The 13,770-nt window shown below is 45.9% G+C and overlaps 1 protein-coding gene across 1 annotated transcript in view; it reads left to right on the forward strand.

Annotated features, from left to right (window-relative positions):
• Positions 1-13,770, forward strand: part of CHST7 (carbohydrate sulfotransferase 7) — a gene marked incomplete at its 5' end in the record, with an annotated part of 26,695 nt that overhangs the window by 10,055 nt on the left and 2,870 nt on the right. The gene's annotated exons all lie outside the window — the stretch shown is intronic.

The following is a 13,770-nucleotide window of genomic DNA, read 5'->3' on the forward strand; positions in this document are numbered from 1 at the left end:
CTCCGTGAGCTGAGTTAAGAATTCCTGGTCGAGCTCTTCCCCCTGGTTGGGAGGTCTGTAGTAGACACCCACCATTAAGTCTCTTTCTCCTCGACTGCCTTGTATTCTAACCTAGAGCACTTCAGTATGCCCCTCCTCTGACCCTGTGCTACCTGGTGAGGATGTGTATTCCTCCTTAATGTAGAGCACCACACCCCCACCTTTCCTCCCTGTCCTGTCCTTTCTGTACAGCCTATAGCCCTTGATAGTTACTGCCCAGTCGTGTGTTGGGTCTCACCACGTTTCAGTGAGCCCCACTGTGTCGGGGTTGGTGAGACTGTCCCCATGAAAATCCACTCAAATTTTGCCAAGGCATAAGTGTCTCAAAAATAGCCATTTGCACATGTTGGAAAACTTGATTTTTAATTAGGTAAAATCTCAAAAGACTTCATCCTCACTAAGCATGCTTTAACTTCTGTCAGCTAATTTCTCTGACTCAAATACAAAAGAGAGAAAAGTTGGTTCACAAGGGAGAGAAAGCAGTAGATTGGGACACAGAACTGAAAATTGGATCTAGGGATGGAGAAATTGACTGGAAACTTCAGAGACCAGAACTGGTTGGGGGAGGACATCAGGACTGTCAGACATGGAGGGGCATGAGGGGAATGAGGGACATTTGGCTTTAGGAGAGGAACAGTGAGCTGTATTGAGGAGCTAGAAAAAACTGGGGTTAGCTGGACAGGGAGACTGGAAGTAGAAGCCAGAGTAGGGAAGGATGGGAAATGGAGCTAAGAGGGAGAGGTGAGGGGTGACAGAGCTGGGCAGTGATTGGTGACTGGGATTGGCAAGACAAAAATACTGGGCAAGAGTCTAGAGAGAGGGTTAGGAAAAGACTAGAGACTGATGTTGGGTTAGAAGCCTGCAGGGTGAAATGAGGAACCAGTAACTGCAGAAAGAGATTAGAAGAGCAGCCTGGAAGAGAGAGTTTAGATCAGGGGTCAGCAACCCCTGGCACGTGTCCCGAGCATGGCATGGGAGGCCATTTTCCTTGGCATGCCGCTGCCAGCCCTGGCTCTGGGTAGCTGCTGCCAGCTGGGAACCCAGGCTGCTCCCAGCAGGTGGTTGGGAGGCTGCAAGCCCTGCTGCAAGCAGTCCGGGCACCGTGGCTGGCAGCAGCTACCCAGAGCCTGGGCTGACTGCAGCTGGGAGGCTGCAGACAGCTGCTGCCTCCCTGCCCCGGCCCCAGTGGGCAGGACAGGGAGGCAGCAGCTGTTTGCAGCCGGTCAAGGTTCTGGATAGCTGCTGATAGCCATGGAGCCTGGGCTGCTCCCAGCAGCTGGCTGGGAAGATGGAAGCCCTGCTGCAATCCTCCCAGCTGCCTGCTGGGAGCAGCCTGGGCTCTGTGGCTATCAACAGCTACCCAGAACCTGAGCCAGCTGTGGCCAGGAGGCTGCAAGTAACTGCTGTCTCCCAGTCCTGGCCCTTGCTGCCTCCCAGCCCTGGGCTCCGGGGAGGCAGCAGATGCCAGCGATGCTCCCTGCTGTGCTGCCCTCGCTGCCGCTTTTGCAGATCAGCATGTGGAACCCAGTGCAGCAGGGCACAGTGTGGGGTGCAGAAAGCTACCTGCCACTCCGAGCTCCCTGCTGCCCTGGCCACACTTCCCCTGCAGGCAGGGGCAGCAGTGAGGGGCACAACACTGCGTGCTGCCCACACTGCTCCCGTGCCCACAGGGAAAGTGTGACCCAGGTAGTGCGGAGCTTGCAGCAGCAGGCAGCTTCCCTGTGCGGCCCCTCTTTGTGTTGCTTCTGGGTCACACATGCTGCACTCCAGAGGGCCCAGGGGAGGGCAGCAGGGCTGGGAGTGCAGAGGGGCTGCACAGGGAAGCTGCCTGATGCTGCAAGCTCTGTGTTGCCTGGCTAAAATGTGTGTGTCCCCTCTGCCTTACAGTGCTGGTTCACTTAGGGGAAGACAACCCACTGTTACTATCATTTACTCAGCTAGTTGAAGTGCTAGAGAGCTGTGTGATGTATTTAAAGAGTCCAGTTCCATGAATGATCCACGTGAATATCATGGAAAACTACAATAGGCTTTTTTTTTTTAATGTGCTCTTTTGAAAACCTTGGAAATGTCATTTAAAAGGTGTTAAATATTAACATAGTGAAGACAAGGTCTTAGAAAAACTAAATTTAGATCAATGATTCTCAGCCAGAGTGCTGTGGCATCCTGGGGTGCCTTGAGATCCTTTTAATGGTGCCCTGTGGTGTCACACCCGTGCACAGTTAGTGGTGCAAACATGATTTACATGATAAACCCAGGGATATTGAATAGGAATTTATAGTGTTAAAAATGTTCTGATATGCTGTGGTTTTTCGGAATTCTTTCCAAAAGAAGAATCAATCTTTATTTTTCTGTAATCAAAATGTGAGTGAGAACTAAGAGCTGGTATTTTTCCAAGGTTGTTGCGAGTCTCCTGAGGAGTGCCTTGAGTCTAATGTGGGAACCACTGACTTCGACCCTTTGTGCATATGTCTTATGATCAACTTTAATTCTATGATTAGCTGTTTTTCCTCCACAGGACACAATCAGTGCAGGGGATGACATGTTTTAGAAGAGAATCAGGGTTGTGTAGTGAATGAGGCTGATGGTAAGATCAGTGCTTCAGGAAGGCTGGGTTGCAAATCAGACAGGGGAAAACAAGAAGAGAAAAGAAAGGGGTATCTAAATGCTGATGCACTGCCTTGGAGAACTGAGTTCAATCCCTGTTTATGCAGGTTCTGTGCAGTGCTAGCCAAGTCTTTTAAAATCCAGTTTTTTACAAGTGGTTATTAATTTTTGTTCCCCAGTTTCTAGGAGCTCAACTTGTGAACATAGGGTGTAAACAGCTGTCAGGTTTCTCCCAGGAGAAACACTTTTGTTCCTGGATCCTAAGATGTGCAAACCCTCTGTCCTGGTTTAAATCCCCATGAAGTATGCAAGATAAAATGCTCTAACACTTTTCCTGGGGCAATGCTGCATATACCTAAAGTACATTGCTGTCATTCAAGGAAATGCCAAACCATTCTGAGGACTAGCCTGTCTGGCTTTGTGCCCTCAGTGGTTATGTGCTGGCAAAGGGGCAGCAACGCAGCTTGGGAGAGCTACGCATCTGAGTGGCTGTGCAGCTCATGTTCTAATTAGGGTTAAAACCCCAGGACAGTCAGGACTGCCCCATATGAGATGTCTGTTTACAGCCATGGGGTCTAATTTAGTGAAGTGTTGAGCGCTGTCAGGCTGCAGTTGAAGTCAGTTAGAGCAGTGTTCTGACTGGGACTGATCATAATACTGCTGACGGCACCAATTTCTGAAAAAAAGCAAATGCAATCCTAGGATGCTTTTTAAGAGGTGTTTCCAGCAGATACAGGGAAGTTTTCATCCTGTTATAAAAGGCACTGGGGAGGTATCCTCTGGAATACTATGTGCAGTTCTAGTCCATGTTCAAGAATAATTAACTCAGGCTGGAACAAGTACAGAGATGCTCTGCTAGGATGATCTGGGGAAGGGAGAGCCTATTTTATGAGAGGGGGTCAAAGAGCTTGCCTTGTTGAGCTTAGCAGTTCATCTTGTGCCAGTGTTGGGCTGTAACATAAAAGCTCTTTTCCTTCCCCGCTCTTCACTACCTTCCATTCTTCCCCAGTCAGTTACAGAGAATTAACTGGTATAAATTAGCCCTGAATAAATTTCCTCTAGAAACTAGAAGACAGCATCTAATTACTGGAGCATTGAGGTTCTGTGTATGGGGACAGCCTCCCAACTGTTTCTAAAGTGGTGCTTCGTATATTTATGAATTAGTAGATTGGCTTCTGTGACCCATTAGATCTGTTTAGTTCTTTGTTCCATATGACAAGTTATAGGAAGCTAAGTACCCTGAATAAGCAGGTTATTGCAGTCAAATATCTTAGGTTAATGGATATATTCGGTAGCTGTGATGGTCTGAGACAAAAAGAAATGCAAAACTCTAGAACTCTTAGTTCAGAGATGATATCTTTTATTAGACCAACTAAGAAATTGCAAAAAAAAAAAAAAAAAGTCTTTTTTTGCGAGCTTTTGGGTGCGCACACTCCTTCTCAGGTTCAGGGAAAATTAAAGATGGTAAGAAGTCCTCATAGGTAGAAATGAAGTAGTCCTCATAGGTAGAAACTTCATATAGGTAAATGAAGTTTACTTTCTACCTATGAGGACTTTTTACCATCTTTAATTTGGCTCACCATGACTTTATAAAGAGCTGGCACTGAGGGGGAATGAGTGCAATGTGCAGTACCACATATTTTATTCAAATGGGTTGTATTAACTTATCTTTATGCCTGCCCAATGTCACCTGTGTATTTTATAGTCATAATTTCATGGATGGTTTTTATTACAGAGCATCTGAAGCTTTTGGCACCAGTTTAATGATGGACAATGTAAAGGAAGAGGTTTCCTTCTAAGAAAATGTAAGACGTGGCTTTTTTCATGATGCTGTCTGGGGGGTGGAAACCTTGTCTTGTATTCAAGTAAATACAATGTATTTGATGTGGAATGGCTGAGTTGAAGAGAGTCACTGGAAATTTATGCTTCCAAGGGAAATGTGAATGAAACAGATCATCAATTAGACTTTCAAACTTATCTGGTCAGATTGAAGAACGTAATTCTGGTACTTATTAAATATTATAATTCTTATTTTGACAGCATTTCAGTTCAGTCATCTCTTAATATTCACCATTACAATATAGCGTTTCATGAAATGTAACCCTTACAACTATTAAGTTAAATTAATCACGATCCTAATGTCAACTTCTTAAATAACTAGGTCAGTATTTTAACTGCTTTTACAACCCAGGTTCCTGTGTGGAGAGGCATGTTTGCAAAACTGATCTGCTTGCTAAAAGCTGCTCTTGGGTGCTTTCACAATGGTCTGTGTTTTTAATTTAACACGGATGAAAAATGATTCCGAAGAGACACAAATAGTTTAGGATTGTTTTAAGCTCATGTATGAAAGATGCTTATTACACTCTTGGTAGTAAGTGGAGAATCCTCACAGTAATAATTTCATTTTGGGTTATAAACGTATTAATTTGAAGTTAAGTCTTCAAATAAATCCTGTATAAAATTAAAGTAAGATATTTGTATTTATATCAGTTTTCCTAAAAGCTTAACATCGAATTCATTATGATGAGACAAAAGATACTATTCAGTATTTATTACTGACACAGTAGAATTAATTTGCTGCTTAACAACAAGGAAGTTAACCTTTTTCTGTTATCAAACAGCTACCCAGATACCTTTCAGCAGCTATAAAGTCACTTGCTTTTCTGTAATGAAAAATAGATATTGGGTTGCTCTTGGTTTTCTGTAACAGGTGATGCTTTTGTTTAAAGGCTGTTGTTGTTTACTGCTACTACTGTCTTTATATTCATGTCCATCCCTATCCAGAGAGGCTCATCAGGAATTGCCCGTAAGATAACACTTGCCAAACAGAGCTTATTTTAAGATAGAAGTTAAGTTTGTTGGGAGTTTTCTCAGCATATCCTGTCATGTCTACATCCAACTTCTTTAAAACTTTCTACCATGATAAGTTCCAGCTCTAAGAAGCAAAACACTTTTGAGGCTGTTGTTGGAGCACTCTTGAATGAACAAGGATTTAGAAACAGATGTTCCTGAAATCATAACCCAATTCACTCATTTGGCTGAGGTGTGGATCTGGAAACTCAGCTCTAATGGCAAAAGTCCCATTCTTCTCAGTATATGAGCTGTATATAAGATAAAATATTTTCTGAGGGCAGGGATATGGGGGAAGTAAGCAAGCAGAGGACAGGCTGTCTTAAGTGGGAGTAAAGTCTTCAACTATCTATAATTAAATAGCTACAGTCATTTTCATGTAAGTGTTTGTGATCAGCTAACCTAAACTCTCTTTATCTTCTCTTGATGTTTTGAACTCCTGAATGCAGAAAAAACAAAACATTTCCTAGAGAACTTGAGCTTTTTAACAAGCTTCTGGCTTCTTAACAGCTCTTCCAGTGAACAAGGAAATTCCAAGATAAAGTGAAGCATGGAAAGATTACAGGGATGTTGATAATTACCACAAAAATAACATGAGACGCACCTGCGGAAATTCATAGTTAGCATGTTTGAATCTCTGTTATATTGAGGCTAAAATGCCAATATACCAGGAGTGGGTAAAATACAGCCCATGGACCTGATCTGGCCTGTCAAGGGCTTTTAAGTGATCTGCACTGGGTCCCTTGCATGGGGAACAACCCAAGCCACAGCGCATGTGACTGGTCGCGCAGCCCCTGGGTGTGCAGTGGGGCTGGAGTGGCATGGTGGCTGAACTCCGCTTCCCAGCAGCCCCAGTGTCAGTGGCTCCTTCTGGCTGCCACTGCCAGTGTCGCCACCACCACTAGACCTGGCCCCACTGCCTGGGCACCCCGGCCCATCTGCCCTGTACCCACCACCGGGGTGCCAGACACAGTGGGCAGGTGGGATCTCCATGGAGACCGACCTGGGACCCATGCAGGTAGGGCACTCTCTGCTGGGCAGATGAGATGGGGCTGTGGGTGGGCGGGGAGTGACATCTGGGAGCAGGGTGGGCAGGGCTGGGGCTGGGGCTGGGATTGCAAGGCAGTGACGGCACAGGGTGGGGGATAGGGCACAGCCAGAATCCACTGTCCACACGTCCCTGCAATGGGCACTGGTTCCATGGGCAGGGGTGTGCAGGGAGCGGATCGCGGCTCTGCTCCAGGCCCTGACCCCATGCTGTCAACTCCCCATGATCCCAGACCTGGCCCCACCCACCTGTCTTCCTGGATGCTCCTCCTACCTGCCTGCGGCCCCATCCCATACACCCAGCTGAATGAACCCTGCCTTCCTGGGTCCTGAGCCAGTCTCCATTGAGACCTCAGGCTGGCTGGGTGGTGACAGTCCAGGGTAGAGCCACTTGGGGAATTTTGGTGAGCTGTTACAGGCTGGGGGCTCGGGGTGCTAGCCCAGCCCATGACAGCTCACCAAAACTCCCTAAGTGGTCCTCCAGCCCAAATAATTGTCCACCCCTGCCATGCACCCTTAACTTTGCCTGTGCTAAAATTATTGCAAAATATGATAAATATGATTAGCACGTAGCATCTGTGGATTTGGTCTGGAACGACACACCTGGCTCTACTGGATGTCTCTCTTGGGTGGAGTTGGGTTACCTCAACAATGCATTTTTATGCCCTAAGATATTTCTTACATTAACCTCTGAATTTTTTCAAGCATTATTCTAAGGCTGCATCTTAGGGAGTCTTGTTTGCTTAAGGACTGGGCAGGGGTCCAGGATGCTCGGCATTCCTTTTGGATTAACTTACATTTGAACCAACTGTTGCCTTTGCCTCGTACTGCTATATCCATTTAATTCAAGTTTGAGGCCACTTCAGGTAGCTGATTATTGTCCAAGGGAAGCTTTAGCTTGGGCCTTGCCTACAGAAGAAAGTGTTTGGTGGTACAGCTGTAGTTGTAAACCCTCTTTATGAAGATGCAGTTTTACTGGTAAAAGTCCCCCCACTGGTGTGGCTTGTACCAGTTTCTGAACAAAGCAAGTTTTTTGCCACTGTAACTGCATCCACACCAGATCTTCTGGCAATATAGAAATGGTGCCAAAAGTTTAAGGCTTTAGTTATGTGATAGTGCTCCATCTGTAATGAAACTGACATGACTTGCTCATGTTATCTAAGCACTTCCTATAGCTACCCTGTTCTTTCAGTTGATTTCCTTCCTGAAGTTGTTTTTCATAGTTTCATAGTTGATAGGGTCAGAAGGGACCTGAGCAGATCATCAAGTCTGACCCCCTGCCATGGGCAGGAAAGGATGCTGGGGTCAAACAACCCCGGCAAGGTGTCTATCTAGCCTCCTTTTAACGAACTCCAGGGTAGGAACCAGCACCACTTCCCTTGGAAGTTGATTGCAGATCCTAGCCACCCTTACAGTGAAGTAGCGCCTCCTGATGTCTAGCCTGAATCTACTCTCCATCAGCTTATGGCCGTTATTCCTTGTTACTCCCAGTAGTGCTCAGGGGAACAAGGTCTCACCTGTTCCCCTCTGGTTTCCCCTGGTAAGTCTATAGACGGCCACCAGATCCCCTCTCAGCCTTCTCTTGTGGAGGCTGAAAAGGTTCAGGTCTCGTAGCCTCTCCTCATAGGGCCTGCCCTGCTGCCCCCTGATTATGCGGGTGGCCGTCCTTTGGACCCTCTCCATGTTGTCCACATCCCTCTTGAAATGCGGCGTCCAGAACTGGACGCAGTACTCCAGCTGCGGCCTGACCAGTGCCGCATAGAGGGGGAGGATCACCTCCTTGGTCCTGCTTGTGATGCATCTGTGGACACATGACAAGGTGCGGTTAGCCTTCCTGACCGCGTCCCCACATTGGTGGCCCATGTTTATTGTGGAGTCTATAATGACTCCAAGATCCTTTTCTGCCTCTGTGCTGATGAGAAGGGAGTTCCCCAGCCTGCAGGTATGGTGCTGGTTCTTTCTCCCTAGGTGCAATACTTTGCACTTGTCAGTATTGAATCCCATCTTATTCTCATCTGCCCACCCCTATAACCTGATCCACTTGCAGCCTGTCCCTCCCTTCCAGCGTGCCCACTTCTCCCCACTTCTTAGTGTCATCTGCGAATTTCAACAAGGTGCTTTTCACTACCTCGTCCAAGTTGCTGATGAAGATGTTGAACAGTGCGGGCCCTAGGACCGAGCCGTGGGGAACCCCACAGCCCACGTCCCTCCAGGTGGGAAATGACCCATCCACCACCACTCTCTGGGTGTGGCCTTCCAGCCAATTGGTGACCCATCTGATTGTGTAAGCATCGACACCACAATCTCCTAATTTTTTAACGAGAATGAGGTGAGAGAGTGTTGAAGGCCTTCCTAAAGTCCAGAAAGACTACGTCCACCGGGACACCTGCGTCCAAGGATTCTGTGACCTGGTCATAAAAGGCCACCAGGTTGGTCTGACAGGACCTGCCTCAAATGAACCCGTGTTGGTTGCCCCTAAGCATAATCTCCCCTGCTGGCCCCTCGCAGATGTGCACCTGGATAATTTTCTCAAAGAGCTTCCCCAGGACCGAGGTAAGACTAACAGGCCTATAAATTCCTGGGTCCTCATTCCTCCCTTTTCTGAAAATGGGGACCACACTGGCCCTTTTCACCCAGGTGATCCAGCACCTGCAGTCCCCTCACCAGGTTGTCGCTTGTGGCCAGGACCAGGTCTAATAAGGCATCTGCCCTGGTGGGGCTGTGCACCTCCTGGGTTAGATGGAGGTCCTGTAACATGGCTAGGAACCTACGTGAGGTGTCAGACCTGGCTGACTGCTCTTCCCAGCAGATGTCCAGATAGTTTAGGTCACCCATGATGACCACGTCCTTTGATTTAACTGCCTCCACGAGCTGACCTGAGAATTCCCGGTCTAGCTTTTCTCCCTGGTTGGGTGGTCTGTAGTAGACCCCCACTGTTAAGTCCCTTTCCCCCTGACTCCCTTGTATTCTGACCCAGAGCACTTCAGTCTGCCCCCTCCTCTGACCCATTGAGGATGTGCATTGTTCTTTGACATAGAGCGCCACACCCCTGCCTTTCCTCCCTGTTCTGTCCCTCCTGTACAGCCTATAGCCCTTGATGTTCACTGCCCAGTCGTGTGTTGGATCCCACCATGTCTCGATGAGCCCCACTATGTCTGGGTTTGTGTTAGCTAGCAGGAGGGCAAGTTCCTACGAGCATTAGTATAGAGTATTTAGTATGAGCATTTAAGGCTTCCTGAAGGCGTATGCACCGCCCCCTGAACTTGAGCAAAAACAAACAAATAAAGAAATGAAAGTTGAGCTGTAACTGAAGTCTTGTTCTCTAAAAATGACAATTTTTTTGCCGTTGTTTATTGTGCCATGCAGCACTGTTGACTTAGTGGGCAACAAATGTCACAAGATGGCTGATTGAATGGGTTGTTTGTTTGTTTGTTTGTTTTTAAACTAGCTGCTGGCCACAAAACAAGGGCTAGAGGCTGTCATATGGTTCCTGCATGATCTTTGCAAAAGTGCATGCTGCTATTACTGATTTCTATGCATGAACTTGTGGGAGCCCAACACCATTGATATTGCTTGGGCAGAGCAAAAAAATTGCTAGGAAAGAGCATTGGCATGTTTGGAGGTGAACAGCCAAAGTATTCTTTGGAACCTGTAGAAAGATGACACAGGGTTTACAGAATAGAAGTGTTCAAGAATCAGGAAATAAAGTTGAGGGTACTTGCACATAGCTTGAGCATCCCTTGAGCGTACCACAGTATGGTATTTGAAGACCCTACACCAGGGGTCAGCAATATATATGGAGTGATGGCATCCGGCCCACAGACCAGGGGGCTGTATGTGCCCCATGGCGCACCAGGGTAGTTCCATGCACTCTGCCTCGTTTACAGGGGATAGTATGTATGCACCACTCCTCAACTGGGCAGCATGGGGGCTTTGCACATACAGTGATGTAACCGAGCGGGGGTGGGGGAGGAGGGCATGGTTGTCTATGTTGTGGCCAGGCAGGGAGCACTGGTGGTAGCGGGTGGTCTGGGTCATAAACACCAGCCCACATGAGACCAGAGCTGGGTTGATCTGCCTGCGGTGCCAAAATCTTGCTGATGGGTCATACATGATAGAGGTTGCTTGCCGCCTCAGCCTGTATGCAGTTTAGATTGTGCACAGTAAAGTGAGACACGAGTGCAGGATGTTTGCCAGTCCAAATATAAACCCAAAGTAACTATACAGGCAATAGAAGTACTGAAGTTGCACAGCAATATTTGCCCTCCTAGTACAGGGTAGATAATGTACAATGAGGTAGGGGTATGTAGGTAATTGCAGGGTCCTGTCCCTCCTTTGCTGTTAAGTTTGGACAGGGAGTGGTAAAGAGGTGGAAAGTTTGTAAAAAGAAATGTGTATTTCGGAGGTGAGAGCATGATAACTTGCCCAGGGTTTCTTTTGACTTCTATGTAAAGTTTAATGTTTTCAGCAGACAAGGTTCTTTGGGTAGATGTGGTATATTTTATTAGACCAACTGAGTAGTTGGAAAAAAGTTCTTTGCAAGCTTTCGGGCACAAACAGCAGTCTCCCTCTGCCTCAAGAAGGGTGTTTGTGCTCAAAAGCTTGCAAAGAACTTTTTTCCAACTATTTAGTTGGTCTAATAAAAGATATCACATCTGTCCAAAGAAACGTATCTGTCTATGTCCTTAGCCCAACACAGCTACAGCCAACAACTCTGCAACATGTTCAGTGTACGCTTAAAAAAAATATTCTGACAGTTGCAGTGTGTGTGTGTGTACAGTTAGCCAGGGGTTCCAAGATCAGAGTAACTCTTCCAGTTTTTCAATACATCTTCACATTGAATTCAGAGTATTTTCTCCTCCTTTGTGTGTGCATGCCACTCTTTCCTACTACAGTATGATTTTTTTTTGTGAAAAAAAAGTGCTTTTAAATACCCTCTTCATCCTGCCAAAGCCAAAATTCAGACCAGATTTTTTTTTTAATAAAATCTTAATACAAATTGATTCCATTAAGTTTTATTTAAATCTTACTCGTACGTAACCCAGAACACAAACAGTGCATTAAAAAAATCCTCGCCTTCTCAAAGCATTACACTACACAACAATCGTAATGAGATCTGAGGTTTTACAAAGTGTTTAAATCTTGTAGAAAATTGGTCTTCAATCCTAACCCTGAACACTGATGCCTTTATTATATAGTTACTTCAAGTGTATTGCAGAAATCTCTTACTCCTTAGAAGAGAAGACTATAGACTAGTCCAGCAAGGAATTTATCGTTACTCAGACTGTTCTGGCTGCACGGTGGCAGAGGCAAGGGAAATGAATTAAAATCAAACTTCTTTGAGAATTTGGACTGGCAATACAAAATAACTCCTACCTTTCCCTGCAGCACAAACTATTCTAGTCAATAAACTCAGACATACTCTTCAATAAAACCTTTACAAAATGTGAGGGATTTATTTTCCATCAAAAGGGGAAGAGGGGGAACAGGAGAAAAACTGATTATGGAATTTCCACAGCTGTGTACTGCTAGATATGAACTGTAGTCACAGTTAAGATGTGCATTTTTTAGATCTATTTCCGTTGTCCACAGAATGATCTGCATTTCTTCCACCTTCCACAGCTTTCCTCTAGTCTAGTCTGGACTTGCCAGGAGAAAGTGCTTTAATTTTGGTTGTAAAGGACTTACAGTGTTTACTTACGGTCAAAAGGCATTTGAGATGCAGCAAGGTACAAGTCAGTTATCTGGATTAAATAATTTCTGGAACCAGCTGTGTTATGAGATAGGATCAGTCTCTTGTACCTCCTGCACACAGGAGAAACTTTCTAGATCTAGAGAAGAGGTACCCGTATAAGTCATGTGCAGTGACATAACGCTCCAAAATTACTGTCAGTGGTACTTTTCAGTGGTTGGGGTACTAGGCCTCTTCTGCAAATTCCTGCTGAACAACTGTTTTGGACTATTATTAGGTACTGCCATCTAAGTAAGAGCTTGCAAAAGCTTGCTACTTTTATCACCCAAGCTTTCCACTGAATGCTTGGATCTGCCAAGAAAAGTATATTAAACTCTTGTTCTGGCACGGTATAATTCTTGTGGGAATGGTCAGTCTCATAGGAGGGTCTTGTGTTCAGACTTGCACTACAGTAGTTCCTTTCTTGGTTGTAAAAGTCCCTTTATTAAAGGAGGATGGACTGGTCCCAGTGAGTAGTAGGTTAACTGTCCAAAGAATTACAGGCTTTACTGTTTCTGGACAAACCAACTGACACTGAACCAGTCGGTAACACTGAATTGGCTAATGCTTAAACAGAACTTCAAGCATGCAGCTCTCATTTGCCTTGGAAATCTTTAAAGATGTGAAGAAACTTGAGCCATTCATTTAGAATCTACTTCTGGTCTTGTTTAAAAATACTACCGATGTGTAAGGCCAAAAACAATAACTGTAATATGAACTGGAATGTGACCAGCAGCTTCCCTCCTCTTTAATACCACGGGGCTGTCGCAACAGGAAATGTATTGTATTGGTTCTTTTTCTCCCTTTGCACAGAGCTTTTCCTTTACATGTGTAGATTTGCAGTCTCAGTGAACCATACCAGTTTTAAAAACTAGGCAGAGTAACTGCTCCTCTGGCTCTCCTTTTCCAAAGAACGCAATACCTCTTGGCTTTTTCCAGATTGTCAGTGTGGCCCTTGCTTGGGAAAGATGGCATGGCATCTTGCTTGAAGCAGATGTGCCCCAATCATGGCTGTTTACACAACCTGGGGGTGGGGGGAAGATGCCAATTGATCCTATCTGGTCTGGGGCCTGCCCACCCCACACCCATCAGCAGGGGCACCAGATAGAGCAGGCAGGTGGGAACTCCATGGAGACTGGCCCAGGACCCCTGCAGGCAGGATGCAACTCAGCCAGACATAAGGGATTGGGCCACAGGTAGGCAGGTGGGGAACAGCATGCAGGAACAGGATCCAGCAGCCAATCCCACAGGAATTTTATTAAACGTACATATTCTAGGTCCACTGAGAACTTCTCATTCCCTGATAGCTGTAGTAAATGTTGGTCAAAATACTCTCTCCACCTCAGCACAGATGTACTTTGTGTGATCCACCTGGGATTGTTGAGAATTTAAACACTGTATACAGTGTGTCGACACACTTCTTTTTTCAAAGCTACTGCATAATCTTTCCAACCCTATAGCTTCTGTTTCAAAGTGTGTGTGTGTGGGGGGGGGGGGGG

This window comes from Gavialis gangeticus, unplaced genomic scaffold, assembly GCF_001723915.1.
Source record: "Gavialis gangeticus isolate Ggan-Ray unplaced genomic scaffold, GavGan_comp1, whole genome shotgun sequence".
NCBI classification, from domain to species: domain Eukaryota; kingdom Metazoa; phylum Chordata; order Crocodylia; family Gavialidae; genus Gavialis; species Gavialis gangeticus.